This window comes from Dipodomys ordii, unplaced genomic scaffold (genome assembly GCF_000151885.1).
Source record: "Dipodomys ordii isolate 6190 unplaced genomic scaffold, Dord_2.0 Scaffold41, whole genome shotgun sequence".
NCBI lineage: Eukaryota > Metazoa > Chordata > Mammalia > Rodentia > Heteromyidae > Dipodomys > Dipodomys ordii.
The window spans coordinates 1,233,149-1,245,738 of record NW_012267257.1 but is presented as its reverse complement, the minus strand read 5'-3'; the positions used below and the strand labels follow the sequence as shown (position 1 = coordinate 1,245,738).

The 12,590-nt window shown below is 40.7% G+C and overlaps 1 protein-coding gene across 4 annotated transcripts in view; it reads right to left on the bottom strand.

The window, feature by feature from the left end:
- Positions 1 to 5,414, bottom strand: part of Slc38a9 (solute carrier family 38, member 9) — a 63,567-nt gene extending 58,153 nt beyond the window's left edge. For 2 of the 4 annotated variants that reach the window (XM_013018645.1, XM_013018650.1), the window contains exon 1: positions 5,287 to 5,408. The gene's annotated coding sequence lies outside the window, so the exon portion shown is untranslated. Of the gene's footprint in view, positions 1 to 5,047; positions 5,135 to 5,286 lie in introns of those variants that run through there. The other 2 variants (XM_013018647.1, XM_013018646.1) reach the window with 2 other exon arrangements.
- Between the last annotated feature and the right edge of the window lie 7,176 nt (positions 5,415 to 12,590).

Genomic DNA, 12,590 nt, shown 5'->3' with positions numbered 1-12,590 from the left:
AACCACTCAGAAAACTGGAAGTGGTGCTGTGGCTCAAGTGGTAGAGCACTTGCCTTGAGCTGAAGAGCTCAGGGATAACGCCCAGGCCCAGAGTTCAAGTCCCACAACCAATCAAAAAAAAAATTGGCTGGGAGCAATGGCTCAAACCTTTAGCTGTAGTTCTAACTACTTGTAAGACAGAGATTAAGAAATCAGTTTGATACTACAAAAAAGGTCTTGAGAATCCATTTAAACTAATAGTTGGGCAAGGTGGTACACTACTGCTGTTTCAGTGACAAAGGGAAGCAGTAATATATCACAGTCCAAGCAAGCCTGTCCATAAAGACTTTGTAGAAAACAAACCATAAAAAAAGGGCTGGCAGAGTGGCTCAGTGGTAGAGCATTTGCTTAGCAAGGGCAAGGCCCTGACTTCAAAGTCCAGTACGAACAAAACAAAACAAAATCCTTCAAAATTGAAAAGATGATTGCAAGGAAGCCTGTATCCTTTCACCAAAAAGAATAACATAGGTTGGGGTTAAAAATCACTGGTAGGGGATTTGTGTATCATATGTAAGGCCATGGTTTGAGCCCTAAGAAGAGGAAAAAAGCAAAAGGAATAACAAGAAAAACTCATTCTCAAGATCTAAAAACACATAAAAGTATTTTTAAATATAAAATTCGTATGAACAAACATTTAGAACCATATCAAGCAATACTAATCCAAGCAACTAAACCAAGTAATACTAATGAATTTTCTTGAATTATTTTTTAACTTTTTTTTAGGTATATCCATCCCTGTTTTTATTATATATTTTTTATTGTAAAAATACTGTACAGAAGGGTTATAGTTAGATGAGTAAGTTAATGACTACATTTCCTATCAAGTGTTGTTACCTCCTCCTTTGTTTTTCCCCTATCATCCCTTCCTTCCCTACCTCCCTAACTTCTTACCCCCCCTCCCACCCCACCACCAAGTTGTAAAGTTCATTTTCAACATAGTATCTTGTACTTATTTGGGGAGGGGAACGGAAATAACAAATGCTGAAATAAGGTTACAGGATGACCCATTGTAACAATAAAATATACAAGACACTATGTTATCTTTTAACTTAATGAAACTAAACTTATTTAAACTTTTATATTTTGGGGACAAAAAAAATCATCTATAGAGTTGCTAAGAAATGGTAGAGAAAAAATGTGGAACTGAGGAATAGGAATAATCTTGCTCCTATATCTCCAATGACCGATTAAAAAACCTTCAAAAACAATTACCAGGGCATTGTTTTGTTTGAATTACACACAATGGTAAATTTGGGATATGGTTTATCCTGGTTCTATTAAGTCAAGTATGGTGGCTGGCACCTCACATAGAAGCCTACCTGCATTTAATCTTAGCTCTACCCAAAGTAAACAGGACTCAAGAAACAAAGGACAGCCACTCATTTTGTCGTATCCTTGTTAAATGACTCCATGCTCTTGATCACATATACGGTATTTATATATGCACACAATGTAGGGGAGCTAGGAGGAAGACACAGAATAAGTGGGAAATGGAACAACGAACAACAAAGGAGCCCATCAGCTGCACTGGACATAGATGAAAAAGAACTAAGCAGCCCAAAGACAGTGATGGGAAGGGAGAAATTAGAGGGAAAGAGGGAACAGCCTACACTAAGCAAAAGGAAAGAAATGTAAACATCACCTGATGTGGAAGAAATAATTGTATTGTCATAGTTCATAGAATTCACAAACTTAAAGACCATGATGACAATTTGCCTTGTGCAGGTTAAAATGTGTTTGTGACTTTAAGTATCACTATTCCACAATACCGTGAAATATGAGTTCAAGCCCCACAACCAATAACAAAAAAAAACAAAAAACTAAGCAGAGGGGAAAATTAGAGCTGTGCAGCTAATATCATATAGACAAAAATGTCAGATAGTCTATCAATGACTCAAATGCTAACTGCTTCTATGACAATTTGCAATAAGCGTAACACATGTAATTACAACATAAACAGATTCACTTTATCAATCCCTGAGTTTTAAGATAAAGTCCCAGATGCAAAACTATTAAGTCAAAGCTAAGTTCTTGAATAATGAGTCCCTAATTGTTTAAGACTTAGTTTAGTAAAGGGTCCTGTTATGCTTGAGTCTTTGTATCACTTACAAAATTCAATTGAAGTGAAACATAAGTGCCAATATTAGTACTAAAAAGATGGGGCCTTTCAGAAGATGACTGAACTACCAATGGTATTAGTATCTTATTGATAGGCTGAAGAAACTAGCCAGGTCCCCTTTGTTTTTCTGTCCCTTCTACCCTGTGAAAACAGCAAGAACGTGCAATCTTGGAAGCAGAGACCAGTCCATTACCAAACACCAAACCTGAGTGTACCTTGATCTTGGAATTCTAGATTCAATAATTGGTGGATATAAATTTCTCCTTTATACATTACCCAGTCTCAGGTATTTTATAAGAGCAGGATGAACAGTCAGTTCCAAGGGGACATCAGTAGCTTATCTAATTTGTGTGATATTTTCCAGTTTTATTTAAAACAGTGGTACCTTGAGAAGCACTTATATCCCTACAAAGGACATAGAGAGCAAGAAAGCCTGTATCACATTATTTTTTAAAGGTTTGACTATAATTATCAGTATATCTGAAAGCCTGTCAGTTCTTTCCATACTAGACTCAAACTCCCTTTCACAATTCTTTGCAAATGTAAACCTGTAGAATCTAGGTGAAGATGTTAGCATTGACTGGCAATAGAATACACGAAGTTTGTTCCCAAACAAATATGACAGTGGATCTAATACACAAATATTTATGTTCTTTCTCAGAGGATGAAAATTAATACTAATTTTCATCTGCAAATGTTATAGACTTTCAGATATTTTGAGTTTGGTTTGCTAGCCAGGGATTTGCAAAATCTTTTCTGCAAAGGGCTAGACAGTAAATACTTAAGCTTACATGGTTTCCTTAATTACTCAACTCTGCTTCAGCATGAAAGGCAATGTGTAAAGGAGTGTATATGGTTGTGGTCCAACAAAAAAGAAAATAGATCCATCAACAGATAGAATCTGGCCATTTTACCCACTCCTATTATATACCAATACAAAAGCTATGGAACACCATAAAAAAGGCAAACTAGTGGAAGTAGTTATGATATACATATTTATTTTCTTCTCTAAAAGCCTGTTACTGCCATAAAAGGAAGGAATAAATGTATCTAAAATTTCTTCCCTAGTTAGTAGAAGCTATTACACTCTTCTAATCTAACATGCTTCTAATCTAATCGTTTAATGCTTCAATTCTAGAGGGCAATGTGAACCTATTAAGAAATTATCAGAGGTGGGTCTGTAATCCTAGCTACTCAGGAGGCTGAGATCTGAGAATTGAGGTTTGAAGTCAGCCCAGGCAGAGAAGTCTGGGAGACTCTGATCTCCAATTAGCCACCAGAAAACCAGAAGCTGTGGGTCAAGTGACAGAGCACCAGCCTTGAATGAAAAAGTTAAGGAACAGCCCAAGCTCATGGCTCAAGTGCTAGATTGTCAGCCTTGACTGAAAAAAGGGAAAGTATGCAGGCTCTGAGTTCAAGTCTCAGTATCTGCAAAACATTACCAATCCAAGCAATGTTAAGTACTAAAAAACCTGTTTCGACATCAGAAACACTAAATGTTCTGTAGTCAAGTTTAAGTGATAAAAATATCAGCAAATGGCTGAAATTCGTGTATATTACAAAATATAAGGCTGACAGGAAATTCTAACAACATCTTAAAAAAAATATTGTATTAGCAGGGCACTGGCTTATGCCTGTAATCTTCCCTACTCAGGAGGCTGAGATCTGAGGATCGCAGTTCAAAGCCAGCCGGGGCAGGAAAGTCCGTCTGACTCATCTCCAATTAACCACCAGAAAACCGGAAGTAGCACTGTGGCTCAAGTGGCAGAGTACTCACCCTGAGCCCTTTAGCTCAGGGACAGTGCCGAGGCCCAGAGTTCAAGCCCCACGACCGACAAGAAAAATAAATAAAATTGTATTCTTTCAACTTGTAATTCAATTTTATATTCTCATTTTCCGATGCTGGGCTTACCCTTTGTTGTATAGACAGGATATCACAAAATCACAATAGCATATTTTGTGGGTATAAAAGGTACACTGTATTGAGATTGTAATAAGAAATTTATTGTTAAATGCTCTCAGAACTCTATAAACTGGGAATGAGAAGGTAAATATTTTCTTAGAGGCATTAAAGACTAAAGGTATAACATCTTTGATATCAACATTTATCTTAATATTAAAGTTTGTTTATAATGTAAAGTGGTTTTGTTTTTTGGGGGGAGGGAGGGGAAGGTCCGGTCATGGGCCTGAACTCTGGGCCTGGGCGCTGTCCCTCAGCTCTTCAGCTCAAGGCTAGCGCTCTACCACTTGAGCCACAGCGCCACTTCCGGCTTTTTTTTCTGCTTATGTGGTGCTGAGGAATCGAACCCAGGGCCTCAGTCATGCAAGGCAAGCGCTCTACCACTGAGCCACCTTCCCAGACCCATGTAAAGTGGTTTTTAATTCGTTAGTGTTTAGTCTGACCTACTGAGAAGTTAAAAAAAACTCAGCTTACTACTTTGCATATGTCAGATATTTGCCATGTCAGAACATATTAAAAAGGAAGTGCACATCAGTTCGCAGATCTACTAATAGCACTGGACAAGGGACTGTCAAAGAGTCAGGATAATTAGGTTCCGGTTAAGTTGGCTATGAACTGATTGGTGATGAATGAGAGGGGTTTCTCCAACTCGGTTCCCTGAGGTGGAAGTGAGCAATACACGCGCTATCCATAAGCCTCCAGTATTGGAGGACGGGGAACAAACCACGCCAGGCCACCCGCAGTTAACAAGCGAGTTGCCCAGGAAGGCGGACAGCGGGCCGCACGCGGGCTAACGCGTCTCGGCCCTCCTCCACCTCCAGTCCTAGCACGGGTGCCTACGGGCTTCCTCCCACCCCCCACCTCTAAACTTTCCCCCTCGACAGAAAAGGGCGCTTCCAGTTCTGCAACTCCCTCGACTCTCCTCTCACCCCAGCTTCAGCGTGCTTCCTTGTGGCAACCCTGTCATTTCCGAAGGCTCCAGCAGACGCCCATTCTCTCCGCCCGCCGACTCCCGGCAGAGAGCAGCGCGCGCCGCCCCCCGGGCCGTCCCCGCGGCCCGGCTCGGATCCCCGCTTCTCCCCGAAGGGACAAGCCCATCCCGGTGACAGCCGGCGCGGCGGAAAACTCATTTCCACCGGTCCCCGTCGGCTCCCCTTCCCGCCCTCACCGCAATTAGCCTGCCGCGAGAGACGGTGCTCCGCACAAGCAGACCAAGCCTTCCACCTCAGAAAGACGGGGGAGGCGGCGAAGACCTCTTTCCAAACCTTGCAATTCGCGGCCCGCCGGCTACACGTCCCCCAAACAGGAAGAAGCAATGGCCTAGCCCGCAAGGGCCGGCGGGGGATGTAGTCCAGGGTGCGCCGCGCCCGCGGCCAAAGTCCAATCCCCGCCTCTTTGGACTACGACTCCCAGAGGGCTGCGCGGCTGCTGGTGCTCTTCCTTTCGAGCCCCGGCCAGGGCGGGTCCCACCGCCGGCTGGTGTTCCAGTTCGTTGGGTGCTGGGGCTGGTTTCGGCGAGAGCGACGGAAGCATCTCGCCGGGAAGCCATCTCTTGCGGCGTCTACAACCTCGACGTTGGGAAATGCTGATGGGACGTGTCTCCCTCTAAGGCTGATTTTCTGTATATCTCTCCTGACCGGCCTTTGTGGCTGGTGTTACATGTATTGTGGTCACACGCTTGGGCCCTGTGGACATCAGGAGAAGCAGGTTTGAGGGGCAAAAGTTGGTTTGGCATGCTTCCTCTTTCTTCGAGACTTTTTCAATGGTAAATTAGTGTCTAAACTTGAAGGGGGGACTTTTGGAGAATATTAGCTCCTCTTCCCAGCAATGTTTCCCAAAGTCAACATAATACACAATCTAACAACGTAAAATAAACGTGTTCCTTGGGGAAGACTTGCTCAAGATAAATCCCTGTAAACCATATAGCAACCCATAAGCCCTGTCTACACAGTAAGCCAGTGGCCCTTTAAAGAAAGAAGAAACCTGTAAAAACAACAACGACAAAATAACAGCAAAACTCACTCTGTAATATGATAAAAAGTTAACCTTAAATAATTTACTTTAATATATCTTTTTAATTTTTAGCACAATTCTGTGAGTGTATTTTATTCATATTTTACAGTAAACAAACAATCTTAAGGACTTTTAAATAAGTTGCCACCACCAAGCAACTTTGAAGTGGCAGTATATTTGGAGCATGGACCAAGGTAATTTCCCAAAGTCTGAGTCCTTAAACTCACACCAAACAGCATCTTTATCATTCAAAGCTTGGCAAATACAAGTAGATGATTTAGTGAATGTTGTATTTAAGGGAGATAAAAATCATTTTGCTGATGATGTTCTTGTTATAAAACTTTTGCAACTGCTATTTGGCCTTTCTTTCAAATCAGCAGTATGTTCTTTTGATAGTGTCAGTGATAGCAAAGTTTTCTTCTTTCTCAGCATTCCAGGAAGGGAAAACAATGTAAAGCAAGGCTAGAAAGGACAAAGTAAACAAAGTGATATCAACAAAAAGTGAGAGAATAGGGAAGTGAGAATATCTGTCCCTCTAAAGCAATGAGAAACTAGCAAAACTGTCAGCATCATTTTTTACTATGTTCTTTGTCTCACTCAGGAGACAGATCTGAGAATCACAATTCAGAGTCAGCCCAGTCAAGAAAGTTTATGAGACTCTTTATTTCCACTTAATCACCAAAAAAGCCAGAAGTAGAGCTGTTGCTCAAGTGGCAGTGCACTTGCCTTAGCGAAAAGCTAAGGGTTAGTGCTAGGCCCTGAGTTCAATTTCCATTCTTCTCCCCTCCCAAAACAAGAATAATTCTGAAGAAACTCTGAAATAATAATGAAAAAATTACAATAACTAGAGAAATGTGGGGAGAAAATACTTGCTGAACTTTGGTAAGGGAACTCTTCAGTAATTTTCCACTCCCCAGATTGGCAGTGTCATTGAAGATGAAGCCACATTCATAATACATATCACAAGCACCAAAGAACACAATTGACCTCCTTCTCAAGGAATTGTAAGTTGTCAATTTGGGCCTGTCTAGTGGTTATCTGAAAGTTCAACTTAAGGCCTTAGCCTTAGTTTTACCTGCCTCAGTATTCCTCAGGGCAGTTTTGTGTAAAGGATTGTATCACAAACAGCCTCTGCCACAGAAGCTAGATATAAGTTCAAGCAAGCAATACATAAACCAAAAAAATCTTGGAAAAGGAAAGGCTGAGGAAGTGTTTATTTGGGAGAATTAAGGCTTTTCTTGGGGGGGGTGAATCTAGAAAATTATGTGCATGCCCTGTTCATGTTCAGAAAAGTTCTCCTAATGTCTTAAGTTTTCACCTCTGGTTCACTTTCAGGCTCTATGCAAGTGTAAGGTGAAGGTGTGGCAGTAAGCTGCCAGGATAAAGCATTGAAGGAGTGCCTCATACATAGTTAATTGTCCCTCTTGTGATTCCAGCTACGGAGAAAGTATAAATAGGAGAATGTGGCCTAGGCTAGCCCAAGCAAAAATTCCAGATCTTGTATCTATGTTAGTGGGTATACAGTACATGAAACCTTAAAGGTAATTCTATACTCATAGGTTAGAATGCATTACCATACTTTCAGTAAATTACTAGATAGAATCCAATAAGAAAACAGAATACCAGGAAATAGAAGACTCATACAGTACTAAAACTAGACAACATACACTTACAGAGCACGCTACCCAAAAGCAGAATACATATTCTTCTAAACTGCATATGGAACATTCACAAAAATATACCACATATTTAGTCAAAAATTAGTTTTCAAAGTATATATATATATATATATATATGACACCCAAAATGGAAAAAAGCATATATATATATATATATATATATGTATATATAGAGAGGGGGGAAGGGAGAGAAAGAGAGAATATCATTTAGGATGAAACTGAAAATACAAATCAATAAAATTGCAAATACATGAAAATTATTAAATAATAAAATTTTAAATCACCAGTGGGCTAATGGAAAAATTTCATAGAAGAATATAGAAAATGCTTTGAGATAGTTTGGTATGGTGGTGCATATCTGTGAACATAGCTACTTGGGATGTGGAGGCAGGAGGATCAGGCGTTCTCAGAGAAAATTAGTATCCTAGCTTCTGTTCTTTATTTCTGTGCCACCATGAGGTGAACAAATTTATCCTCCACATGCTTTTGCCAAGATGTATGCTTCATCACAAGCCCAAGTCAGGGGGTAGTCTCTTAGTTGTCCAGTAGCCTCTTGCACAGAGTGAGCTGTGAAATCTTATTTTGTTCTTATAACTTAGCAAGAGTTACAGTCCTGTGGCTTAAAAAAAAAGATACACATGATCAACATAACTGTTGATTACAGTGATTTGTGCCTGTTTTTTGTTGTGGTCTGTGTTTCTAGCAAGCACCCTTCTGGGTGTGACCTTCTGTAACTTGGGGCTAGAGAGGGTATGGGGGAAGGAGGGTTTGTTTATTCCTAGTTAACTGTAGTATGCCATTAATCTGTATAAACAGACTAATAGTTAATCCTTGAGATAGGGAAAGCAGTGGAAAGGAGAAAATGCTGAGAACTAGGTCCCTCTGAGGGAGAGCAGCTTATGTGGGCTTTCCTTGCAGTTGTTACCACCCCTTCCCCAGTCTCAGGAAGAAGAGTGAGAAGCAAGAACTATGTACTTGTTGGGTTTTGCCATGGACCTATGTGCCACTCCTACTTTAGCAACTTACATACAGCTGAGACCAAGCTTCAGCATCACACAGAAACCTAAATACTGTGGGACAGACAAGTTTTGGCCTACATCTAACCAGTCTTGGAGTGGATGGGCCTGGCATCCTTGTGAGACTCAGATGTGACCTACCCTAGCACTGGCCACTTGGTGGCCCACAAACTTTCTACCACTCTCCCCCCAACCTCTAGCAGCACAGTTATCCTCCAGTACTGACGGACAGAGCTTAAGACCTGTTCCAGCACCATGCATAATTTTGCGCCATGTTGGGGTAGACTTACTTCAGTTTGTGTCTCTGCCACCTGTGGTATAGGCCTGGGTGCCCCTTGTGATTGACAGGTATGATCCAATTCAGTATCAACTTGGGTAAGATAGTCAAGGAACTGCCTTTACCAATACTACTTCAACCTTGGGTAGAATAGCATGGGAAAGAAATCACTTACCAGAGACAGAAAGGGTAATAAGCAAAAGACTATGCCTTAAAATTCAGTGCTGGGCTGATGAAAACCTAACACTGGGTAGGCAAATACTAACAGCCTCCAACTCTAGTGTGCCTGTGGATTCAGCTTCATTGAACCTCTATTCTTGCCTATTAGTTCATCTCAGCAGTTGGGAGCCTTGGTCCTACTCTATTGTTCTTCCCCTCACCCGCCTTCACCCCCGCCCCCCAGTCCTGGGGCTTGCACTCATGTCCTAGACTCTGTCTCTAAGCCTCTTTGTGCTCAAGGCTCACACTCTACCACGAGCCACAGTGCCACTTCTGGCTTTTTCTGAGAAGTTTACTAGAGATAAGTTTCTCATGGACTTTCTTGTATGGCTGAGATCCTCAGATCTCAGCCCCCTAAGTAGCTAGGATTACAGGCATGAACCACCAGTGCCCAGACTTACTGCTCTTCTTGTCTTGGGGGGTTGTGGGTTGTATGACACAGAATTGTGGTGTCAGATTAAATTCCACAGTTCCTAAGCATAGGTTTGTGAGTATAGATGAGACATTTGAGTATACACTGGCCCTGGGGAGAGGCTTGCATGGATGGACTTTAAAGGTGCTTCCATAATTCATACCGAATAACACATCCATTGAAGATTTGGGGGCAAATCTTCTGGTACTGATGCAGTGACAATACCAGAGCAAGATTCACAGCCCTCAACTTAGGATGCCACCTAGTGCTGAAATAGAAGTGATTACAGGTTAGGAGAAATAAACATTTTACTTGAATTTCTGGAAAGATGGGCACAAACAAGCCAGATTCTGGAATAAGCACCTGTCCTTTAGTTCTCAGATGATGTCATATATCACTAAGCATGAAAACCATTCATAGAACACAGTCATTGCAATGGTCAGAATAAAGTGTCAGCAACTGAACAGATAGTAAGCAGTCCAGGTGAATGCTCAGATAGAACATTGAAAAATGGCTATTTTAAGGAAACTCATCAGACTTCGAGAGAACACAGAGAAATAATTTAATACTCTAGTGGAAAAAAAGTAGCAAAGGAAGCATCATTGAGCTAAAACTATACTAACTGAACTTCTAAAAATATCTTAAAACATCAATAAGGTAAAATCAGCAGGAGAAAAATCAGTGAGCATGAGGACAGGATTGCGGCGAAAGCCTTCTCGGCCAGCGAGGAAGAACGACCACCACACCAGGAGTCTTCTCAGATCACGCTTTATTGGAGAGCCTTTGGATTGATGGGAGAGCTTGAGCGCGAGAGCACGTGTACACAAAACATGGCCGCTTATATAGGGAATAGGAACACTGTCGTTTTCCCATTGGTCGTCTGCCTTTCGCCGTCACCAGGTGCCACGGGATTGGCTGGGGACTCTACGTGGCTCGCGCATGCGCAAAGCCCAGGACCCACCGTCCTGCCAAGCACTGCCTAATATGGAGTTACCTCAAAACTGCAAGGAAGTGGGTGGTGCCTTGCCATGGCGTTCGCGCCGGCTCCCCGCACAGGATATTTGAAAACATGGAGGAAAAGTGATAAAAGAAGATTGAAGAAAGCCTTTAGGAACTTTAAGATTTTATTAAAGTAGCAAATAGGGACTGGGAATGCTGAAGGTGTCAACATATACACATGGATCCTCATGTAGAGCTAGTTTCCAAGTCCTTCAGTGAATTTTATCTCTTGATTTTATGGCATTGTGTAGGTCTCTTTCTTGAATCCAGACTGGCCTGTGACTTTTGTATAACTAATAAAGAATGTGGCAGAGGTAACTGTTTAACTTCTTTGCTAGATCTGAAAAAAACCTTGCAGCTTCTTCCCTGTGTCTTGAAATGCTTTTGTTTAGTTGGAATGCTCTTTTTAGAGATAGGGAACCACTATACAAAGTGTGGTGAAGACCATATATGAGGAAGTTCAAGCTAGTTACTTGCAGAGAAAAATGCAAAAATTGTTCTAGCCATCCCAGCCCATCTTAGATGTTTAAACACATTGATATTGAACTGTCAGATGAATCCAGGCCCAGTCAACATCTAAATGTACTGCAGAAGAGGTCCTACTGAGCTCCCTTAATCCACACATCTATTAGAGATAATAGTTTGTTTTAGAGCAATAGGTAACAAAATAATATTGTTAACTTTGATCACTTGGTTACACTAGTATCTACTAAATTTCTCCATTGTATAATTCTTATTTATTTTATAGTTGAAAAAATAGAGATACTTGAAGATCTTATGTCTCCTTTTTCCCTCAAAATTTCAATTGTTAAGTTTTTTTTTGTTTTAGCCAGTTATGGGGCCAAAAGTCTGGACCTGGGTGCTGTCCCTCAGCTCTTCAGCTCAAGGCTAGTGCTCTACCACTTGAGCCACAGCACCACTTCTGTTTTTTTCTGCTTATGTGGTGTTGAGGAATTGAACCTAGGCCTCATGCATGCAAGGCAAGCACTCTACCACTGAGCCACCTTCCCAGTCCCTCAATTGTTAGTTTTAATAAGCTAAATCAAATGTTACTGATAGTTGCAAAGTGATGGTTTAAAAAAATCTTTTATTTGTTCTGCACTTATTAATTAGTATTCTACTATAAGAAAGATTTTCTTTGTTCATTTATTTATGATCAGTATATATTATGACTTATTTTATTCAATGGATTATAATGTTATTATCTTTCTTGTCATTTGATGCTTAAATTGTCTCATATTTGGTCAGTGAGAACCTATTTTCTGACTCCTTATGCTTTGGTAGTTTTAAAAAGTATCCTTGCTTTTTTTCCAAGGAGATTAGTTTTTTGAAGAGCCCACAATCTGTGTGCTACCATGCTTATTGCTAAAAGCATGGTCATTATTTCTAGAAATGATTTTTCATTGGCATTTTCAACTCAAATTTAGGTGTACAGACTTATTTCTGAACTGATTTTATATTTAAATTTGTTATCACAATGAAAAAACTTAGTTCTTAACATTAATATACAGCACTTTGTCACTAATAATATTGTTTCTAAAATTTTTTGCCTTTGGATATATTCCACTAGGGACATATGGTCAGATTATTGTTATTAATTAATGCTAATTAATTAATTTAGCAATGCTAGAGACTAAATCCAGGGGCCTCATGTGTTATAGCAAAAGGTTTTTCTTTTAGAATATGCACCCAACTCTTGTTTCTTTCTTTTTTTTTTTTTTTGGGTCCGGTGTGGGGCTTGAACTCTGGGCCTGAGTACTGTCCCTCAGCTCTTCAGCTCAAGGCTAGTGCTCTACCACTTGAGCCACAGCGCCACTTCCGGCTTTTTTTCTTTTTGCTTATGTGGTGCTGAGGAAT